General features: G+C 42.7%; 1 protein-coding gene across 4 annotated transcripts in view; it reads right to left on the bottom strand.

Moving 5' to 3' along the window:
- The window catches only part of ELOVL6 (ELOVL fatty acid elongase 6), a 151,410-nt gene that overhangs the window by 89,976 nt on the left and 44,124 nt on the right, over positions 1–17,310 (bottom strand). Inside the window, exon 1 of one of the 4 annotated variants that reach the window (XM_021100708.1) lies at positions 4,550–4,707. The exons of the other annotated variants lie outside the window; for them this stretch is intronic. The gene's annotated coding sequence lies outside the window, so the exon portion shown is untranslated. Of the gene's footprint in view, positions 1–4,549; positions 4,708–17,310 lie in introns of those variants that run through there. 4 annotated transcript variants of the gene reach the window in all.

The raw sequence follows: 17,310 nt of genomic DNA, 5'->3' as shown, positions 1-17,310 counted from the left end.
TTTTTTTTTTTTTTTTTTTTTTTGGTCTTTTTGCCTTTTCTAGGACCGCTTCCGCAGCATATGGAGGTTCCCAGGCTAGGGGTTGGATTGGAGCTATAGCCAGCGGCCTACACCAGGGCCACAGCAACGTGGGATCCGAGTCTGCGACCTATACCACAGCTCATGGCAACGCCGGATCCTTAACCCACTGAGCAAGGTCAGGGATCGAACCTGCAACCTCATGGTTCCTAGCTGGATACATTAACCACTGCGCCACGAGGCGAACTCCCAGCTGAACTCCGAGTTATTAGTCCCTTTTCATACCTTTAGGAAAACAGAGCTGATAATACCCATACTTGAGCAATAATCCTGTGATTATTTGTTATCCATTCACTTGGTCAGGAAATACTGATTGAGTTCTTGCTAAAGATTCTAAGCAAAAGGAGGAGGTCCTCAAGCTCCTGCAGCCCACATTCCAGATGGAGACAGAACCTAACCGAGGCTCTACAACACCATCCTAGTGATATGTTGTTATGTACAAAGATATAAAGCACATCGGGTGGGCCAGGAGTGACAGGGCTTCATCAGGAATGGTGGCAGGGAAGCCTTCTCATATAGGAGCAGAAATATGTGAAAATAAACATTTGAAAGGATTGGAGAGAATATACTGGACTGCACAATTGCTCTCTGGTTCTGATGCCCACCGTATACCCCTTCCTCAGGACTCCATCGCTGACACCTACCACTTGCCAAGCCCCATTTTCAGCACAGTGGGGGACAGAGGCATTAAACTGTGTCCTGCCCTCAGCCTCTACTAACCAGCAGTGACTAGTACATCAAAGAACATGGTCGGTCAAAATAAAGTCATAAAAATTGTGCCAAGTCAGCTGATGGAGGGATTATGAGGCTGTAAGAGAACATGGCCTCAGGTGAGACTTGCATGAGCACAGGACTAAGGAAAGGTGGAAATCAGGAATGGGATGTTCCAGTGTAGGAGGAAATGTCCTGACAAAAAGGTAGAAAGGAGACACCCCGGCCATGATGAGTAAGCAAAATCTGGCCAACTACCCCTAACCAGCACCCCCACACACATCTGCTTCTGTAAAATTGCTTCCGCATCTATTACTTTGCTGGTTTTCACTCTGGTCCGCCACAGACCCAGAGAACTAGCCCATAAAAGCCTTGTGAAACCCCTCTTCGGGGCTCAGACTCCGGAGAGTGATCTCCTCTGAGCCCGCCGGCGTAATAAACCCGAGTTCTCCAACTCTCCGAGTGCTCGCTGGGTTTCCCTCCAGGTAAAAGAGCTGCTGGAGCTGGTACCCTGCAGCCATAGGGCTGCCACCAGAGCTGATACACTGCAGCCTTGGGGCTGCTGACAGCAGCTGTAACACCAGAAGGAAGGAACAGTGTGAAACAAGGGCCAGACAGTGCTTGTCTAGAAACTGAGGATTATTCCAGTTTGGTAAACAAGTCCGGATGTTTGAAAGTGATGATGTGGGAAGTAAGGCAGAGGAGGGAGGGAGTTTTGGACAGAACAGTGCCGGACCTTGAATTTCAGGCAAAAAAATGTGAGGTCTTTCATTTATATTCCCTGATAGACCTGGAAGAGAGAACCCAGAGAACCCAGGACATGCCTTCATGATGTGGATGTACAACTAAGGGAAGATGAGAAAATCGCCTTAGGACTATCAAGGAAGTCACCGAAAATAATCAGACGATGCCTAACAAATGAGATGTCTGGACCAGAGTCCAGGTTACTCAGGACGCTTCAGGCACTTCTTTTACCATGAAGAACAGGAAAAGGACTTCTTCATGCCCATTTACAGAGGGGGAAAGAATTTGCCTAAGGTTGCACAATAAGTATGCAGTGAAATTAAAGTGGCCTCTCTCCAAAGCCAAGGTCAGCACCATGGAGGACAAAAATTGGAAATGAATTAGCAAATCTGAGGAGTCAGGAGCCACAGGTAATGAAACTCAGTATAAGGGTAGTTTAGGGTTAGCTTGGCAGAAGTCCAGGGAAGATGGGAAGGCACTCAAAGTTCAAAATTTTAAATTGCATAAAAGAAGGGACCCACAGCACCGCGCTCTCCCCCCCCTCGTCTTGTCACCCACCTCAGCCAAGGCCACCTGAAGAACAGGAAAAGTAATCTTATCCTGGGCTCTCAGGTCTGATCCCCACCAGGCACCAGAGACAATTTTATGGTTCGAGAAGATCCTCGAAGCTGAGCAAAGTGTCAAAGTATTAGGTCTGTGAAGAATTTTCAAAGGGAACCAGGAGGAGAAGGCTGACCATAAGTTAGTATGAGGTTTTCAAAGAATTAACTTGTACCTTCATTAATATCACAAGAACTTCAATTAGATGTAAGGCAGTGAGTCTCGTTGAAAAATGAATTTTCTTTCTAAACTTGGCTATGTGGTTAGGCTGCTAATCAATATATACTGATTAACGATAACATGAATAAGTCTGGGTTAACACGAAAGACACCTATAGTGGGTTCCTTAAAGTATCGAGCACAGAGACCAAACATTTCCCACAGTGAGATGTACCCATTCATAAAACTTAGCTCAACACCGTTTCTCTGTTAATGTTGTTTCATAGAATTCTAGATATCTGAAATTCTAAGTGTTGTCTTGGTCTCCGTTTTCTAGACAAGGATCTCAAATTCCATTTTCACTTTTTGACAGGTTATGAATGCCCTCAGATGTTCTCACTGGAGCTGGGAATCCTGCTTTAGGAAGAGACACGTAAGTCTAATACCCTACAGTTCACATTGAGGTTCAATCAGTTGTAAAGTGAATGGCTGTGCTGATAGTTCTGGGTAGAAGTTCCTTGACAGTAATTAAGTCCCATGACAGTAGGTTTTCCCTTAATAAAATGTTCACTTTATTTTTTATTTTTTTAGGGCTGCACCCGCTGCATATGGAGGTTCCCAGGCGAGGGGTCAAATCAGAGCTGTAGCTGCCAGCCTAACATACACCACAGCCACAGCAATTCGGGATCTGAGCCGAGTTTGCAACCTACACCACAGCTCATGGCAACACCGGATTCTTAACTCACTGAGCGAGGCCAGGGAATGAATCCTCGTCCCCATGGATATTAGTCGAGTTCATTACATTAGAGCCGAGACTTGAACTCCCAAAATGTTGACTTTATACTGGACATCTCATTGAAGACATTACGAATGTATGAGTAGTAATCAGGAAAGTTTGTATGGCCACAAACAGCACTGGGACGGATTATGTATGTATTCCACTGACAGACACAAACAATCTCCCAAATTAGGAGCAATCAGCACTTCCTTATAAACTGAAGAAAAGATTGGAGATGCAGTCTTCCCATCAGTTTGTGAATATGTTCTTATTTACCCAGAACAACGAATTCCATCGGATCTGCCACTGACCTCTAATTATAGCAGCTGCACCCAATAACCACACCCAACAGTTCACCCTGAACATTCTTTTTATCCTCTGAATAGCTGAATAAAGATCAGCTGTAGTTTTTTAAGTTTCATATCACCCTTGTGTTTCACGTCCCCAAATGCTCATTTGTAAAGCTGCTGTTTGAGGCTAAATTCACTAGCAAAATTAGCAGGTAAGTGACACCACGCCATGTCCACCTGTACCCTAAGAGAGCGCGCAGAGATAAGCTGGGGATGGGGAAATGGACAAAAGCGGAGGTCTTAAAAGGAAACCTCATCACAGAAACTTCCAGCCTTCTGGGACTGTTATTTAAAAAGCTGGGGAAGGATGGAGTTCCTGTCGTGGCTCTGCGGAAACGAATCTGACTAGGAACCATGAGGCTGCGGGTTTGATCCCTGGCCTCATTCAGTGAGTTAAGGATCCGGCGTTGCTGTGAGCTGTGGTGTGGGTCGAAGACTCGGCTCAGATCTGGCATTGCTGTGGCTCTGGGGTAGACCGGCAGCTATAGCTCCGATTTGACCCCTAGCCTGGGAACCTCCATATGCTGTAGGTACAGCCCTAAAAAGACTAAAAAATAAAAAAATAAAATGAGCTGGGGAACTCACATAAATGTACAACTAGTCCCTTTCTTCCTTCATGGTTGGAAGGCCAGGGGCACCATGGTAAAAGCTTGGCAGGGAAAATGACAGCTTTGGAAATTTTATTGTCTGGTATTATATATGTCAAGAACATAAAAACACTAATTTCTTTGGTTTCCTTAGAAGACTGGAAATCAACAGAACTTTACAGACTTTTTTTTTTTTTTTTTTTTAACGACCATACCTGCAGCATATGGAAGTTCCCAGGCCAAGGACTGAATCTGAGCCTCCACAGCAACCCTACCCACTGCAGTCGGTTTCTTAACCCACTGTACCACAGCAGGAATTCCTAGACTTTTCATAAGTAAATTTTAATTCCTTCCAGTCTAGAATTCAGTGATTCTTTGACACTGAGACTGAATTAAGTCTACTCTAGCATGAGCCTGGATTACCAGCTGGTTGCCTTTGGTGATTTTGCATGTTATGGTTACTTCCATTAAGAAGCTCACCACTGGGACTTTCTCTGGAGCAAAGTTGGAAAGCAGACTTCAAAGCTGATTTTACACACTTACCTTCTACTCCCTGGCGAGGAGGACAATTTCACTATTATCACCAAACCCAACTGGGGTCGTCTGGTCTGCCTGCAGAAAAGCCAACCTCCAACCAACTACCACCGGGTTGTGGTGAAGGAAAGTGCAGCATTCACTTCATAAGGCACCAAACAAGGAGTCTCGAGCAACCCGTGCTCAAGAAGCCAGAGCTCTCCAAAGGAGCTCAGCAAAGCGCTTTTAAAGGCAGGTTAAGTGGGCTGCTTTCACACAACTCTCTGATTGGTTGATGGGGAGGAAACAGGGCGGTGTCACAGGGGGTAAGATGATCCTTAGGCACCAATAGATGGTAGGGGGTAGGGGGTGCTGTGTGCTCTGGTCATCAAGAAGTTAATTTCTTCCATTTGGCGGGGTTTTAGCACTTGTAAAACCACTCAGGAAATGTGCATCAGCTTCTGTTCTGTAGGTACTTCAGAGAGGAGCTGAAGCAGAGCACAAGGGGGAGGGGTCTGTCCTGGAAAACCCACAAGGGTCCTACTTACATTATGAAGCATGAGCATCTCCAAAGGTTTTGGAGGTTAACTTAGCTGGAGATCCTATTCTATCCAGGTCAGTTAAGCTTATGCTTCTGGTAAGTCTATCTAAATTTAAAAGGTAAAAGCTTATCACTATTCATACGTTTCTCTTATTATTAGTAGAATCTATTTTTTAACTATATTAATTATAACAGTAATGAGACCATACTTTACTTGGCACTTTGCAATTCACAAAAGACTTGTAACTCACATTACATAGATTCCTTGACAACCCACTCTGAGACAATAACTAATTTGTGGAACCAACACAATTGGCAATGAGCTCACAGATGCCTAGAATTCCCAGGCAGCCAGCTGCCTGTGCTCCACTTTTCATTAATTTCAAAATAACAAGACCATGCAGATTCAGTTATTTATTATGGCAGGTTTTAACTGTGTGTCGAGTATCACGTACCTTATTCCTACGAGTCACCATGATTGCTTTTTACAGGTAAGAAAATGGAGGCACTTAGGGATTCTTAAGAAAAGTCACTAATAAATGATTGAAAAATAGCAGATCTGCTATCAGAATGAGTACAATTCTTTCCTCCATCCCACAGCTTCTGCCAAGTCATTACAGAAATGCATGGAGAGATTTTAATCCTTGACGTTTAGGTTTCTCAAGGGTGGTAACCCATTTTAGTAACAACATGCTCTGTAATTTACCACTGACAAAACTACTACTAGAAATTTACCAGTAACTTATAACTTGGTAAATCATGACTAATAAAGACCAATCAAACAGGAACCTTCTCTTTCTTCATGGCCGCATGATGGTAAAGCAAGCTAGTTATATAAAGTTGGTGGATTTGAGCTAATGATATATACATCTCACTAATTCCACAAATATTTACTGGACACTTATCACCTGCCAGCTGCTATGCTAAGTGCTGGATACACAGAAATGAAAAAGACGGACAACAATGGTGAGCCTCTGCTGAGTAGGGGAAAGAGAGATGCTAATCAACAACATAAAAATAACCCTCTACAGTGTGTCTTGAAAGAAAACTCCAGAGTATGAGGAGAGGCAGTTTTTGAGGATGGGGAGCTCTTTCAGATGGAGAACAAGGAGTATCTCAGAAGAGCTGAGAGCACAGCAATGGGAAAGAGCTGGCCTTGAGAAGTATGGAAGGCCATTCCAGGGAGAAGGAACCACATCCTGGAAAGTCGGAAAACTAGAGTGTAGCTTGGCTAAGGGCTAAGGATGGTCCCTGGGTAAGTAGGGTGAGTCCAGGTGGGGGGAAGGTTCGAGAAAGGATGGCGTCCTAAACTGCTCTTAAGTACTTTTAACTGCTCCAAGCATATGCTTCTCAACCACATGGCTTCAATCAACTACCTCCTGAATAATTGTGTGGTAATCCAGAACAGATTAAGCATAGAGAGCTAAAAATATAATATCAATAGACTCCCTAAACCTAGGACACAAGTTTCCATCTTTTAAATGAAAGTTTACATCAAAGTATTATAACTATAAGTGCTGATACAGATACACAGATGGATACATAGCTCTAGTATTCTAGAAAAAACTATCCTCCTCCAAGAAAAAAGTACTATCTCTCTCAAAATGGGAGGGTAGGGAAATTAACTCTTGGTAAATTTTATGGGGGAAAAAGTGACATCATGGCGACTGACTTTTTGTGTTTTTTTTTTAATTAGGAAAATAAATAACAAAATGAAAAAAACTTTTTGTTTTTTACCAAAGTTTGGTTTTAAGAATTTCAGCTGGGAGTTCCCGTCCTGGCGCAGTGGTTAACGAATCCGACTAGGAACCATGAGGTTGCCAGTTCGATCCCTGGCCTTGCTCAGCGGGTTAGGGATCCGTCGTTGCTGTGAGCTGTGGTGTAGGTCGCAGACGCAGCTCGGATCCTGTGTTGCTCTGGCATAGGCTGGTGGCTATGGCTCCAATTCGACCCCTAGCCTGGGAAACTCCATATGCCGTGGGTGCAGCCCTAGAAAAGGCAAAAAGACAAAAAAAAAAAAAGAAGAATCAAATCCAAAACTGTTCTCTGGACCCGAGCCTAATGCATTTTTATTTGAATGAGAACTGAAGATACATTTTTATTCCCTTGGGGCTCTGGGTTGTTAATACTTTACTTTTCAGAGATGGGCAGAGATGAGTCTTGGCGATTTCTTTCCCTTATTTAACTCTATCTTTGTTCCAAACTATTTTGCCTGTTAAAAATGATTCCCCCCTCTCTCCTTGGCTATAGATAAATTTTTAGAGAATAACTATGCACATAAAATTTTTTTCCTCTTGTTCTGCTGCATCTGTACTTCTCTTATATGTCTAATCTTTTATCTCTTTTTGGAAATGATTTGGAAGCAAAGGGAATGGCTATATAGCTGACCTACCTCTATCAACAGTGTTTAAACATACAATTTTTAAGTGACAGTGAACTTTTTGTCTAAGATTTTTCTCAGTTTCTTAAACAAACTCTGGCCCCTTTCCCAAGTCAACTTGGGCTAAACCTGTCATTCAGCAGCTAACAATCTCTAACAGAACTGCAACCATCTCTACCGAGGCTGAATTTTCATAGCAAAGAATCTCAAAACTTGCCAATGGGCTATAAACTGTTTTGTCATATCCAGGTGTTTGTCAGGGCTTTGTCCAGTCCCTGCCTTTCTGAGGGGAACACCACACCTAACCTGCCCCTTAAACACCCTCAGGGCTGGTTCAGGATGGTTCCATCGCCCCCATTTGCTGGCAATCCCCTAGTCTCCTGGCACATGGTAATTACCTGTGACTTCCCCAGTCCCCGCTGCCATCATGGGGCCACCTCACTTGCTCTTCCACTCAGAGTGCTTTTCCTGTGTCCTTTAGTTCCCATGCCACTTTGGAGGCAGGGCTACTACTAAGTCCCAAACCTGACTTTGCATTTCACGAAAAAGTGGAGAAGTGGAGTTGCCGTTGTGGCGCATCGGAAACAAATCCGACTAGTGACCATGAGTTTTTTGATCTCCGGTCTTGCTCAGTGGGTTAAGAACTGCTGTGAGCTGTGGTGTAGGTCACAGACACAGCTTGGATCGTGCGTGGCTGTGGCTGTGGCTTAGGCTGGCAGCTGTAGCTCTGATTCGACCCCTAGCCTAGAAAACTCCATGCCATGGGTGCAGCCCTAAAAAAAAAAGGGGGGGGGGAGTTGGGTTCCCCCCCCGCCCCGATTTTCGTTCCACAAGAAGATACAGTGAGAGGAAGCAATTTCTGCTGATCAGCCACTTCCTCTTCTCACTTCTAAGCCTTTGTGCACTCAAGTATCAAATCCAGACCAATTTCTACCACTCACTCTGCTAAAGAGAACAAAGGTTGGCTCTGGGGGATCTATTCTTTTTAATTTTTTGGATTGTTTCTTGCCTTTAATTCTGAGCACTTTTTACTTCCAACTGAAAGACTATATTTAATGAACTCTTTAGGTTACCAACAGATACGCAAAGTTTTAGCACTATCTGAATGATGCTGCTCACATCCTTACTGTCCAAGTGCCCTCGTGACTATGTGTTAATTGCAACCAAGGATTTATATATATATACACACATTTAAATATATTTATATATATATATACACACACACACACACCACACACACACATATATTTTTCCCCCCATTTTGGTTGCCCTGTGGCATACGGAGTTCCTGGGCCAGGGATCACATCCAAGCCACAGTCATGACCTAAACTGCAGCTGCAGCAATGCTGAATCCTTAATCCACTGTGCCGGGCTAGAGATCGAACCTGTGACCCAGCACTCCCAAGAAGCTGCTGATCCCGTTGCGCCACAGTGGGGACTCCAAGGATATTTTTTAACAAATATATTAATGTTTTTAAGTAGTACCTAAAGTTTAACAAAACTTGAATAATACTGTGCATAAAGTCTTTAGATACCATAAAAACCCCATGGTAGACTTTCCCAAAATGACTAGTTTTTCAAATATTTCTTAGATAACCTCTTTTATTATGATTTTAACCACTAACAGGTAAGGGACATTTATCAATGACTTATTGAGAGTATGTAGCAGTAATATTCCGCTCTAGGTCCTAAGAAGGCTCTAGGCCCTGCGAAAAATGCAAAGCCTTAAGCTTTTTTCCGCAAGTGCTTTGCAACCAGTCATTTAGAATGAACAAAATATTGAACAAGTTTTGTTATCCCGAAATTTACACACTGTTAAAGTCTTTTTTTTTTAATAAACTACACACCATTGAAATGTTTGCTTTTTTGATTACAGCTCACCACCACTATTGAAATTTCTCATTCACTCATTCTCCTGCCTTTTGGTTCCAGAAAAACTCAGTCCATGGGAATCGATTCACCCCGAGGCAGAAATGAGTGGCTGACAGTTCTCCTTTTAATTCTTGAAAGCTGCATAATTCGAAGCCCTGGGGGCACAATTAGAATCATCTGGAGAACTTAAGAAAAAAACAAAAATACAGAATTTGAGAACTGCCTCCCAGAGAATCTGATTTGATTGTTGTGAATCTCTTGTAAAAGCTGCCCAGGTAATTCTAATATTCAGCCCCACAATGCACCTGAAGAATGCAACACAAACAGCATTTCTCTGGGGCCACATACTCAGAAAAGAGTATACCAGGTGCTCTGGGGGAGGGGGTGATGGATGTGCTGAAAAAGCGTTAACAGGTGACTAGCAATTACCCACGTGGTCCTCCTTATCTGGAAGAGTCACTGTGATCCTTGCAGAAGTATTTCAATTTTACTAGTATAGTATTAATTAGCCTCTTATTAGGATGAAGGTACCTTGCAATGCTTTGGGATATCAGGTAAACATTTTACAAATACAAGAAATTCAGCTGGTGGTGGAGAATGTGCATTGAAAACAGAAGGACTAGCATCTAGATAGCTTAGCCTGGCTGTGGTATCTTCGCTTCCCAACTTTTCCAAAAGCTGGTTCCTGTGCTTCTGATCACCTTCCTTCTGTCCATTTGAAGGGCCTTGTTAACATTCCACAAGCAGGTATAAAGAATCAACCCAGCACCTACAGCTCCCTGCCGCAGCCCCTTCCCCTAGAAGAACAAAGTTAGCTGATAAGGAGGACTGCAGATGCTACAAGGTTTCCCATCTAATTACCTCTTTGGTGCCAGCATAAGCTGCCTGCTTGAAGTCAGGAAAGACGGCCCTTACCATAAATCATTATCATTATTAACCTAAACACTATTACTAGTTAAGGTTTGAAGTAATTTAACTGCGCTTTGTTTTTGTACCCTACTCATGCATGCGCACCCCCTCCCAACCTGGATGTAAGTTTGCCTTTATAAACGCGGCGGGCACGGTCCGTTTCTTTGTTGGGGCTTTGGGATATCAGGCTGCTTTTAGGCAGTGTGTGGCCCTGGCCAGGAATTGTTTTTTCTCAGTGGGAGTGGTCTCTGTTCTTTCAGGGCACAACACATTTACATCTGAGCTAGCGACATGCCCCCAAGGGGCCCACGCTTTCTTAGTAGCTCTACTACCAGCAGTAGCAGTGGTGGTGAGGGCGCCGGGTAAGCCACGGTTGTCACCTGTCACTGGTCCGTGTCTGTCCGCTGATTACTGCTGGTACTGTGGTCTCTTGGAGTCGTTATCAAATGCCAGTGTCCTTTGTGTTTCATAGCCCAGTGATGCTGGCAGACAACCGAAATGGCAACTTGATAAGATTAGAGAAGCACTTTGCTCCTTGTTCAGTTTGTTCCTCATTTGTGGGGTGCCACCTTTTTCATTCAGACATCAGAAACACACTGATTCTGAAATGAGTGGCTCTTCTCTCTAACAGAAATAGAAAGCACTTTCCATATTCAAAAGGTAACTTCCTGATTGAATTCTAAAAGGGATATTATCATTCCCATACTAATAGCTTTTTATAAAAAACTTTTAAATCACAAAATCAGTTGTGACATTCCCAGAATTCCTATTTCTGCTACAGGAAGTGGGGAATGATTTCTGAGTGGGCTGTGACAGAGCTGGTTAGGCTCATTTACCTGGGAACTAATAACTCGGCTTGGAGTATTTCATCCCCAGAGAAAGAGTAAGTTGCTGTATACAAAGAGTTTAAACTGTTAGGTTAACTATTTTCTGCAAATTTCTTGCATGGATTATTATAGCTTTTTTTTTTTTTTTAAACATCTCTAAGTGAAAGGTGCTCTCATTTTATCATATTGATGTTATCGTATCAGTTTACAGATGAGGGAAAGGGCTTGGAGTTCACAAGACCCATGTAAATTGTAGGTGATGGTCCTGGAATTTGCCACATGCTTTACTGTTGCATCACCCTCTTCTTACTATTTCCTAGGCTTGCGTTTAATAGAATGGGGCTAGACTTCAAAAATCAAAAAGGTGGAGTTCCCGTCACGGATCAGCAGAAACAAATCTTGATTAGTATCCATGAGGATGCAGGTTTGATCCCCGGCCTCGCTCAGTAGGTTAAGGATCTGGTGTTGCCGTGAGCTGTGGGGGAGGCGGCAGACACAGCTAGGATCTGGCATTGCTATGGCTAGCGGATACAGCTCGGTTTCGACCCCTAGCCTGGGAACTTCCATATACAAATCAAAAAGGTTTTGATACCCATGTGTGTGTGTTTTGAGAGTATTAACTACATTCCTAATTTTATACTTCAGGTTAAAAAGTCTAAGGGTTTTTTTTGTTTGTTTTTCTTTTTAATAAAGTCCTCTAGGAGCTCCTTGGTGGCTCAGTGGTTTAAGGATCTGGCATTGTCACTGCCATGGCTCTGGGTACTGCTGTGGTGCGGGTTTGATCCCTGGCCTGGGAACTTCCACATGCCATGGGTATGGCCAAAAAAAGAAAAAAGTCCTCTGTCACACACACACTTGAGAATATACTAGTCCCCCCTACACACACCTGCCCCCTTATCTGTGGTTTCACTTTCTACTGTTTCAGTTATCTGTGGTCAAAATATACTTTTTACAAAAACATTCATAGAAAATTCCAGAAGTTTTACATTATATGCTGAAATTACAGTGTCTTCCTCTTCTGTCCTGCCCTGAATCCCCAACCATCCACATTCCCTGCCCCTGACATCCAGCCATCCATATGGTCATGGCCCCATGATCCAGGATCACCTGAGGCAGACACTGGTCCTTCTGACCTATCCTCAGGAGGTCAACACTGCAGTTAGCCCCGCACTACCTCACAATGCTTCCATCATTCATTTCACTTCATCTCATCACACAGGCATTTTATCACCTCACATCACCACAAGGGTGAGTACAGTATAATAAGATGCTTGAGAGAGAGCGACCACATTCACATAACTACAATGACTGTGTATTGTTCTAACTGTTCTATTTTTTATGTTTAGTCATTCTCGTAAATCTCTTATTGTGACTAATTTATAAATTAAATTATCATAGGTATGTGTGTATAAGGAAAAATACAGTGTATATATATATATATAGGGTCTGGCACTATCTGAGTTTTCAGGCATCCACTAGGGGTCTTGGAACATAGCTCCTGCAGATGAGGAGGGAGCTCTGTAGTCTTCCCACAAATTGGGCAGCAGGTGATTGACGTGCCATTCTTCTAGAACTTGAAAATGCACAAGACACAGGGATGGTGTGTCTTCCAGCTACAGAAATGTCTTTGGTTTCTGGGCTCTTTGTGGCCCTACAACCCCATCCTAGACATCCTGCCTTTCACACTATTAGCAATGTCTTGGGTTATAGGAGTTTGCCTGACCTGTTAATAGGATTTAACAGGGTTACTCTTGCTTCCCCCCACCTGCCCCTCTCGCCTAGAATCTATGCACATTGCTTACATTCCCATCAATGCCTGTCTAAACTGTGCAATTATTGTCATTTGATGTAATCGGTCTACTCATTTCATGTGCCTAAGACACTTTTGGATGCAGAGTTAAGTGAGCTAATAACCAGGAGTTCAAATCTCCAACAGTCAGAATGAACTCTTGCTCTCTTGATAATCAACCGGTCCGCCCTCTTTCAGGTGGATTATGGCATTTTTCTCATTCATATTGAACAGGGAAAAGACATACTTCCTGACTTGCAGTTCCTTTTTGTATCACTTGACTGGGAGCTTTTTGGTTGGGTTGTCATTTTTTTTCCTAGCTATCGCCAACACTAGAGCATACCAATTCTTCAATATAATTCCTCTTTAAATTGTGGTTTTACCTTTGGAAGTAGTTACTAATTATACCAATGCTAAATCTTCCAAAAAATATTATTATGACTTGATGATTGTCCTGCATACACATTTCTCTCCTCCACCCCTCAGTCTACACAGAATGGCTTATCCCTTTGTCGAGTTCCTAGACCCTTAAATCTACCAATTAAAAGCTACCTAATAATCTATCTCTGTACCATGTACTTATCAAGTCACTAGTTATCGCAGGCTAGGCCATAATATTGTGCGAGGAACATCAAACTCCTAATCCTAGGATTTGATGAGTATACATCAGAAGGTATTTGGCAGTTCTTGTTTTGTTTTGGTTTTTGGCCATGACATGTAGCAGCCTGGTGTGGGATCTCAGTTCCCAGAGCAGGGATTTAACCCAGGCTACAGCAGTGAAATCACTGAGTCCTAACCACCAGACCACCAGGGAACTCCCAAGGATGCATCATTAAAAAACAAAACAAATAACCTCATTTGACACAGCTAGACAGGGCATACCTCATCAACGTCAGCTCAAATAAATAGAGGTGAGATATTTCATGCAAACTAAACTCTAGTGCTGTTTTTCATTTATCTTTACATTATCTCTACAAATATTATATATATGATATAGTATATTAATGTATTATATAATAATATTAATGTATTCTCTAATAGTTATATTACACAATTATACATAACTGTTATATATATGTAACTATACATATATTATATAGTTATATAATACAGTTTTCTAATTACTTCATTGGCCCAATTATACTTTAATGGCAGTCCTGAATGCATAGATAAGGTCAAAAGTTTTCATGCTCTGATTCCATGTTTTGTGTTTACAGAGTCCATTCAAACAAGTTCAAAGAAAAGGGCTAGGTTGTATAGAAATAACCCATCCCAAGAAATCTCAGCAATTTCTTAGGATGACTAAGAGCTTTGCTTTTCAAAGGGTAGTGACAACCAGCATAACCATCTGAGATAAAAATTTGTATTCCTACATACTGCCTTCCTGAAAAAAAAAAAAAAAAAAAAAAAAAAAGAGCTCACATTTATCAGGATTCATCAGGTGACTTGAATGCACTTTTTTTTTTTTTTTTTTTTTGGGTCTTTTCTAGGGCTGCTCCCACGGCATATGGAGAGTCCCAGGCTAGGGGTTGAATCGGAGCTGTAGCTACCGGCCTAGGCCAGAGCCACAGCAGCGCAGGATCCGAGCCGCATCTGCAACCCACACCACAGCTCACAGCAATGCCGGATCCTTAACCCACTGGGAACGGCCAGGGATCAAACCTGCAACCTCACAGTTCCTAGTCATATTCGTTAACCACTGTGCCATGACGGGAACTCCTGAGTGCACGTTAAAATTTGAATACTGTATTGGAAGTTTAGGGTACAACATTGTAAATCAACTAGACTTCAATAAAACCTTAAAAAAAAAAAAAAGCTGAGCTTTCCATCAAGAAAGCAAATGAATCCAAACTACAATGAGGTACCACTTCACACCAGTCACAATGGTCATCATTAATAAATCTACAAATAACAAATGCTAGGAGGGTGTGGAGAAAAGGAAACCCTCCTACACTGTTGGCGGGAATATAAATTGGTACAACCAGTATGGAAAACAGTATGGCGGTACCTCAGAAAACTAAATACTTACCCTATGATCCAGCAATCCCACTCCTGGGCATCTATCTGGACAAAACTTTCATTGAAAAAGATACGCGCACCCCTGTGTTCACTGCAGCACTATTCACAGTAGCCAAGACATGGAAACGACCTAAATGTCCATTGAGAGATGAGTGGAGGTACATATACACATGTAATACTCCTCAGCCATAAAAAGAACAAAATAATGCCATTTGTAGCAACAGGGATGGAACTAGAGACTCTCATACTAAGTGAAGTAAGTCAGAAAGAGACAAATACCACATGATATCACTTATATCTGGAATCTAATATATGGCATAAACGAACCTGTCTACATAAAAGGAATGAACTCATGGACTTGGGAACAGACTTGTGGTTGCCAAGGGGGAGGGGGAGGAGTGGGATGGACTGGGAGTTTAGGGTTAGCAAATGTAAATTATTGCATTTGGAGTGAATAAGTAATGAGATCCTGCTGTATAGCACAAGGAACTATATCCAATTACTTGTGATGTAACATGATGGAAGATAATATGAGAAAAAGAATGTATATGTATATGTATAGCTAGATCACTTTGCTATACAGCAGAAATTGACAGAATACTGTGAATCAACTATAATTAAAAAATTAAAAAAAAACAGAAACCCTCCAAGTTCATCACCCCCACCCCCACAAAAAAAGCAACAAAAACAGGAACATAAAATAAGTGACAGTGACTTTAATAACACAAGAAGAGTAGTCTTGAGAAAAAATTAGTCAAGAGACTGCCTCAGCAATTTTTTTTTTTTTTTGGTCTTTTTTTTTGCCATTTCTTGGGCCGCTTCCGTGGCATATGGGATGTTCCCAGGCTAGGGGTCCAATCGGAGCTGTAGCCGCCGGCCTACGCCAGTGCCACAGCAACGCGGGATCCGAGCCGCGTCTGTGACCTACACCACAGCTCACGGCAATGCCGGATGGTTAACCCACTGAGCAAGGGCAGGGATCGAACCCGCAACCTCATGGTTCCTAGTCGGATTTGTTAACCACTGCGCCACAACGGGAACTCCCTGCCACAGCAATTTTAAAGCAAAGATCCTGATTCTGTCCTTTGCGGGCATATTCTCTATGACCCACTGGATAGAGACCCACAGTGGGTCAGGTTCTATTCCAGGTGAAATGACCCACAAATGAGGTCATTCCCTGTATTTTGATTCCACCCCAATCCAAAACCCTTAGGTAGGTGTTTCACTGAGAAATGGAGAGTCACAGGGAGTCGTTAGGACGATTTCAGTTACTGGAGAGGCTATCTTCCACTGTAAATCAATAAACTTGTCACAGTGCTTATAGTATACGCATTACACTGGCATTAAATCATATTTGCTTACATTCATTTCCAATTTTTTTGGTGATGAACACGAACATTTTATATTAATCTCCCCTTTTCCCTAGGAAAACCTGAACAATCATCAGTCGGGTGATGAGCTCCTGAAAGTACAAATGACTCAAGAGGTCCTTCCTTGGGAGTCAGCTGTGGCCCTGCTCTCTCCAACCTTACACGGTACCTCACCTGCAGAAAGGACCTTAATGACATATAATGAGCCAGGAAGGATGCAGTTAGTGTCTCCCCACTTGGGTGTGGCCAACAAAAACACAACATGTAGCTGAGTCTTTAAACAGATTCTCCTTGCTTTGAAGAACTGAACCAATTCCAAATGGAACAATAGCAATCACTATGAAGAAGAGGATGTCTGCCAAGAAATACATTGGTGAAGATGGAAATTCCAGCACTTCAAAAGTTCTAACTTTAGAAGCCAGAACCCATCACTTGTTGAAGACTTTCTTATCATCAGCCAACCAGCTGTGCTCCTTTTGTTCTGACTTTGCTCTCTCACAACACTAGCCCCTGGGTTGGGTTAAAACCCACATCTGAAGCCAGTGTGCAGCATGCTGCAGTGTAAGAGGGTCTATACCAGTTGAAAGAGGAACGGGGGTGGGGGGCATTCAAGGGGAGAGGATTGGTGTGATTGGGCAGCAGACCAGGCAGACAGAGGAACAGGGAAGAGATGGAGATAAGCTGTGCAAGGTGGTTTCAACTAGACTCCAGTGCTATTTTCCACTTATCTTTATGTTTTTCTATAAGTATGTATTACATTATACTATATTGTATTATTGATACACAAGATATGATACAAGTCCCTCGGTTACTTCATTAGTTCGATTATTGTTTAATGGAAGTCCTGAATCTGTGGATAAGGTGAAAAATCTCTGAATTCGTGTTTTGCATTTATAGAGTAAATGCAAACCAGGCCCAGAAGGAAAGAGTTAGGTTTAGAGCTAGGTACAGAAAGAATCCATCCCCAGAGTTCCCGTCGTGGCGCAGTGGTTAACGAATCCGACTAGGAACCATGAGGTTGCGGGTTCGGTCCCTGGCCTTGCTCAGTGGTTTAAGGATCCGGCATTGCCATGAGCTGTGGTGT

The sequence above is a fragment of the Sus scrofa genome, chromosome 8 (assembly GCF_000003025.6).
Source record: "Sus scrofa isolate TJ Tabasco breed Duroc chromosome 8, Sscrofa11.1, whole genome shotgun sequence".
In the NCBI taxonomy this organism is placed as follows: Eukaryota; Metazoa; Chordata; class Mammalia; order Artiodactyla; family Suidae; genus Sus; species Sus scrofa.
This window is presented reverse-complemented; position numbering and strand designations above follow the sequence as displayed.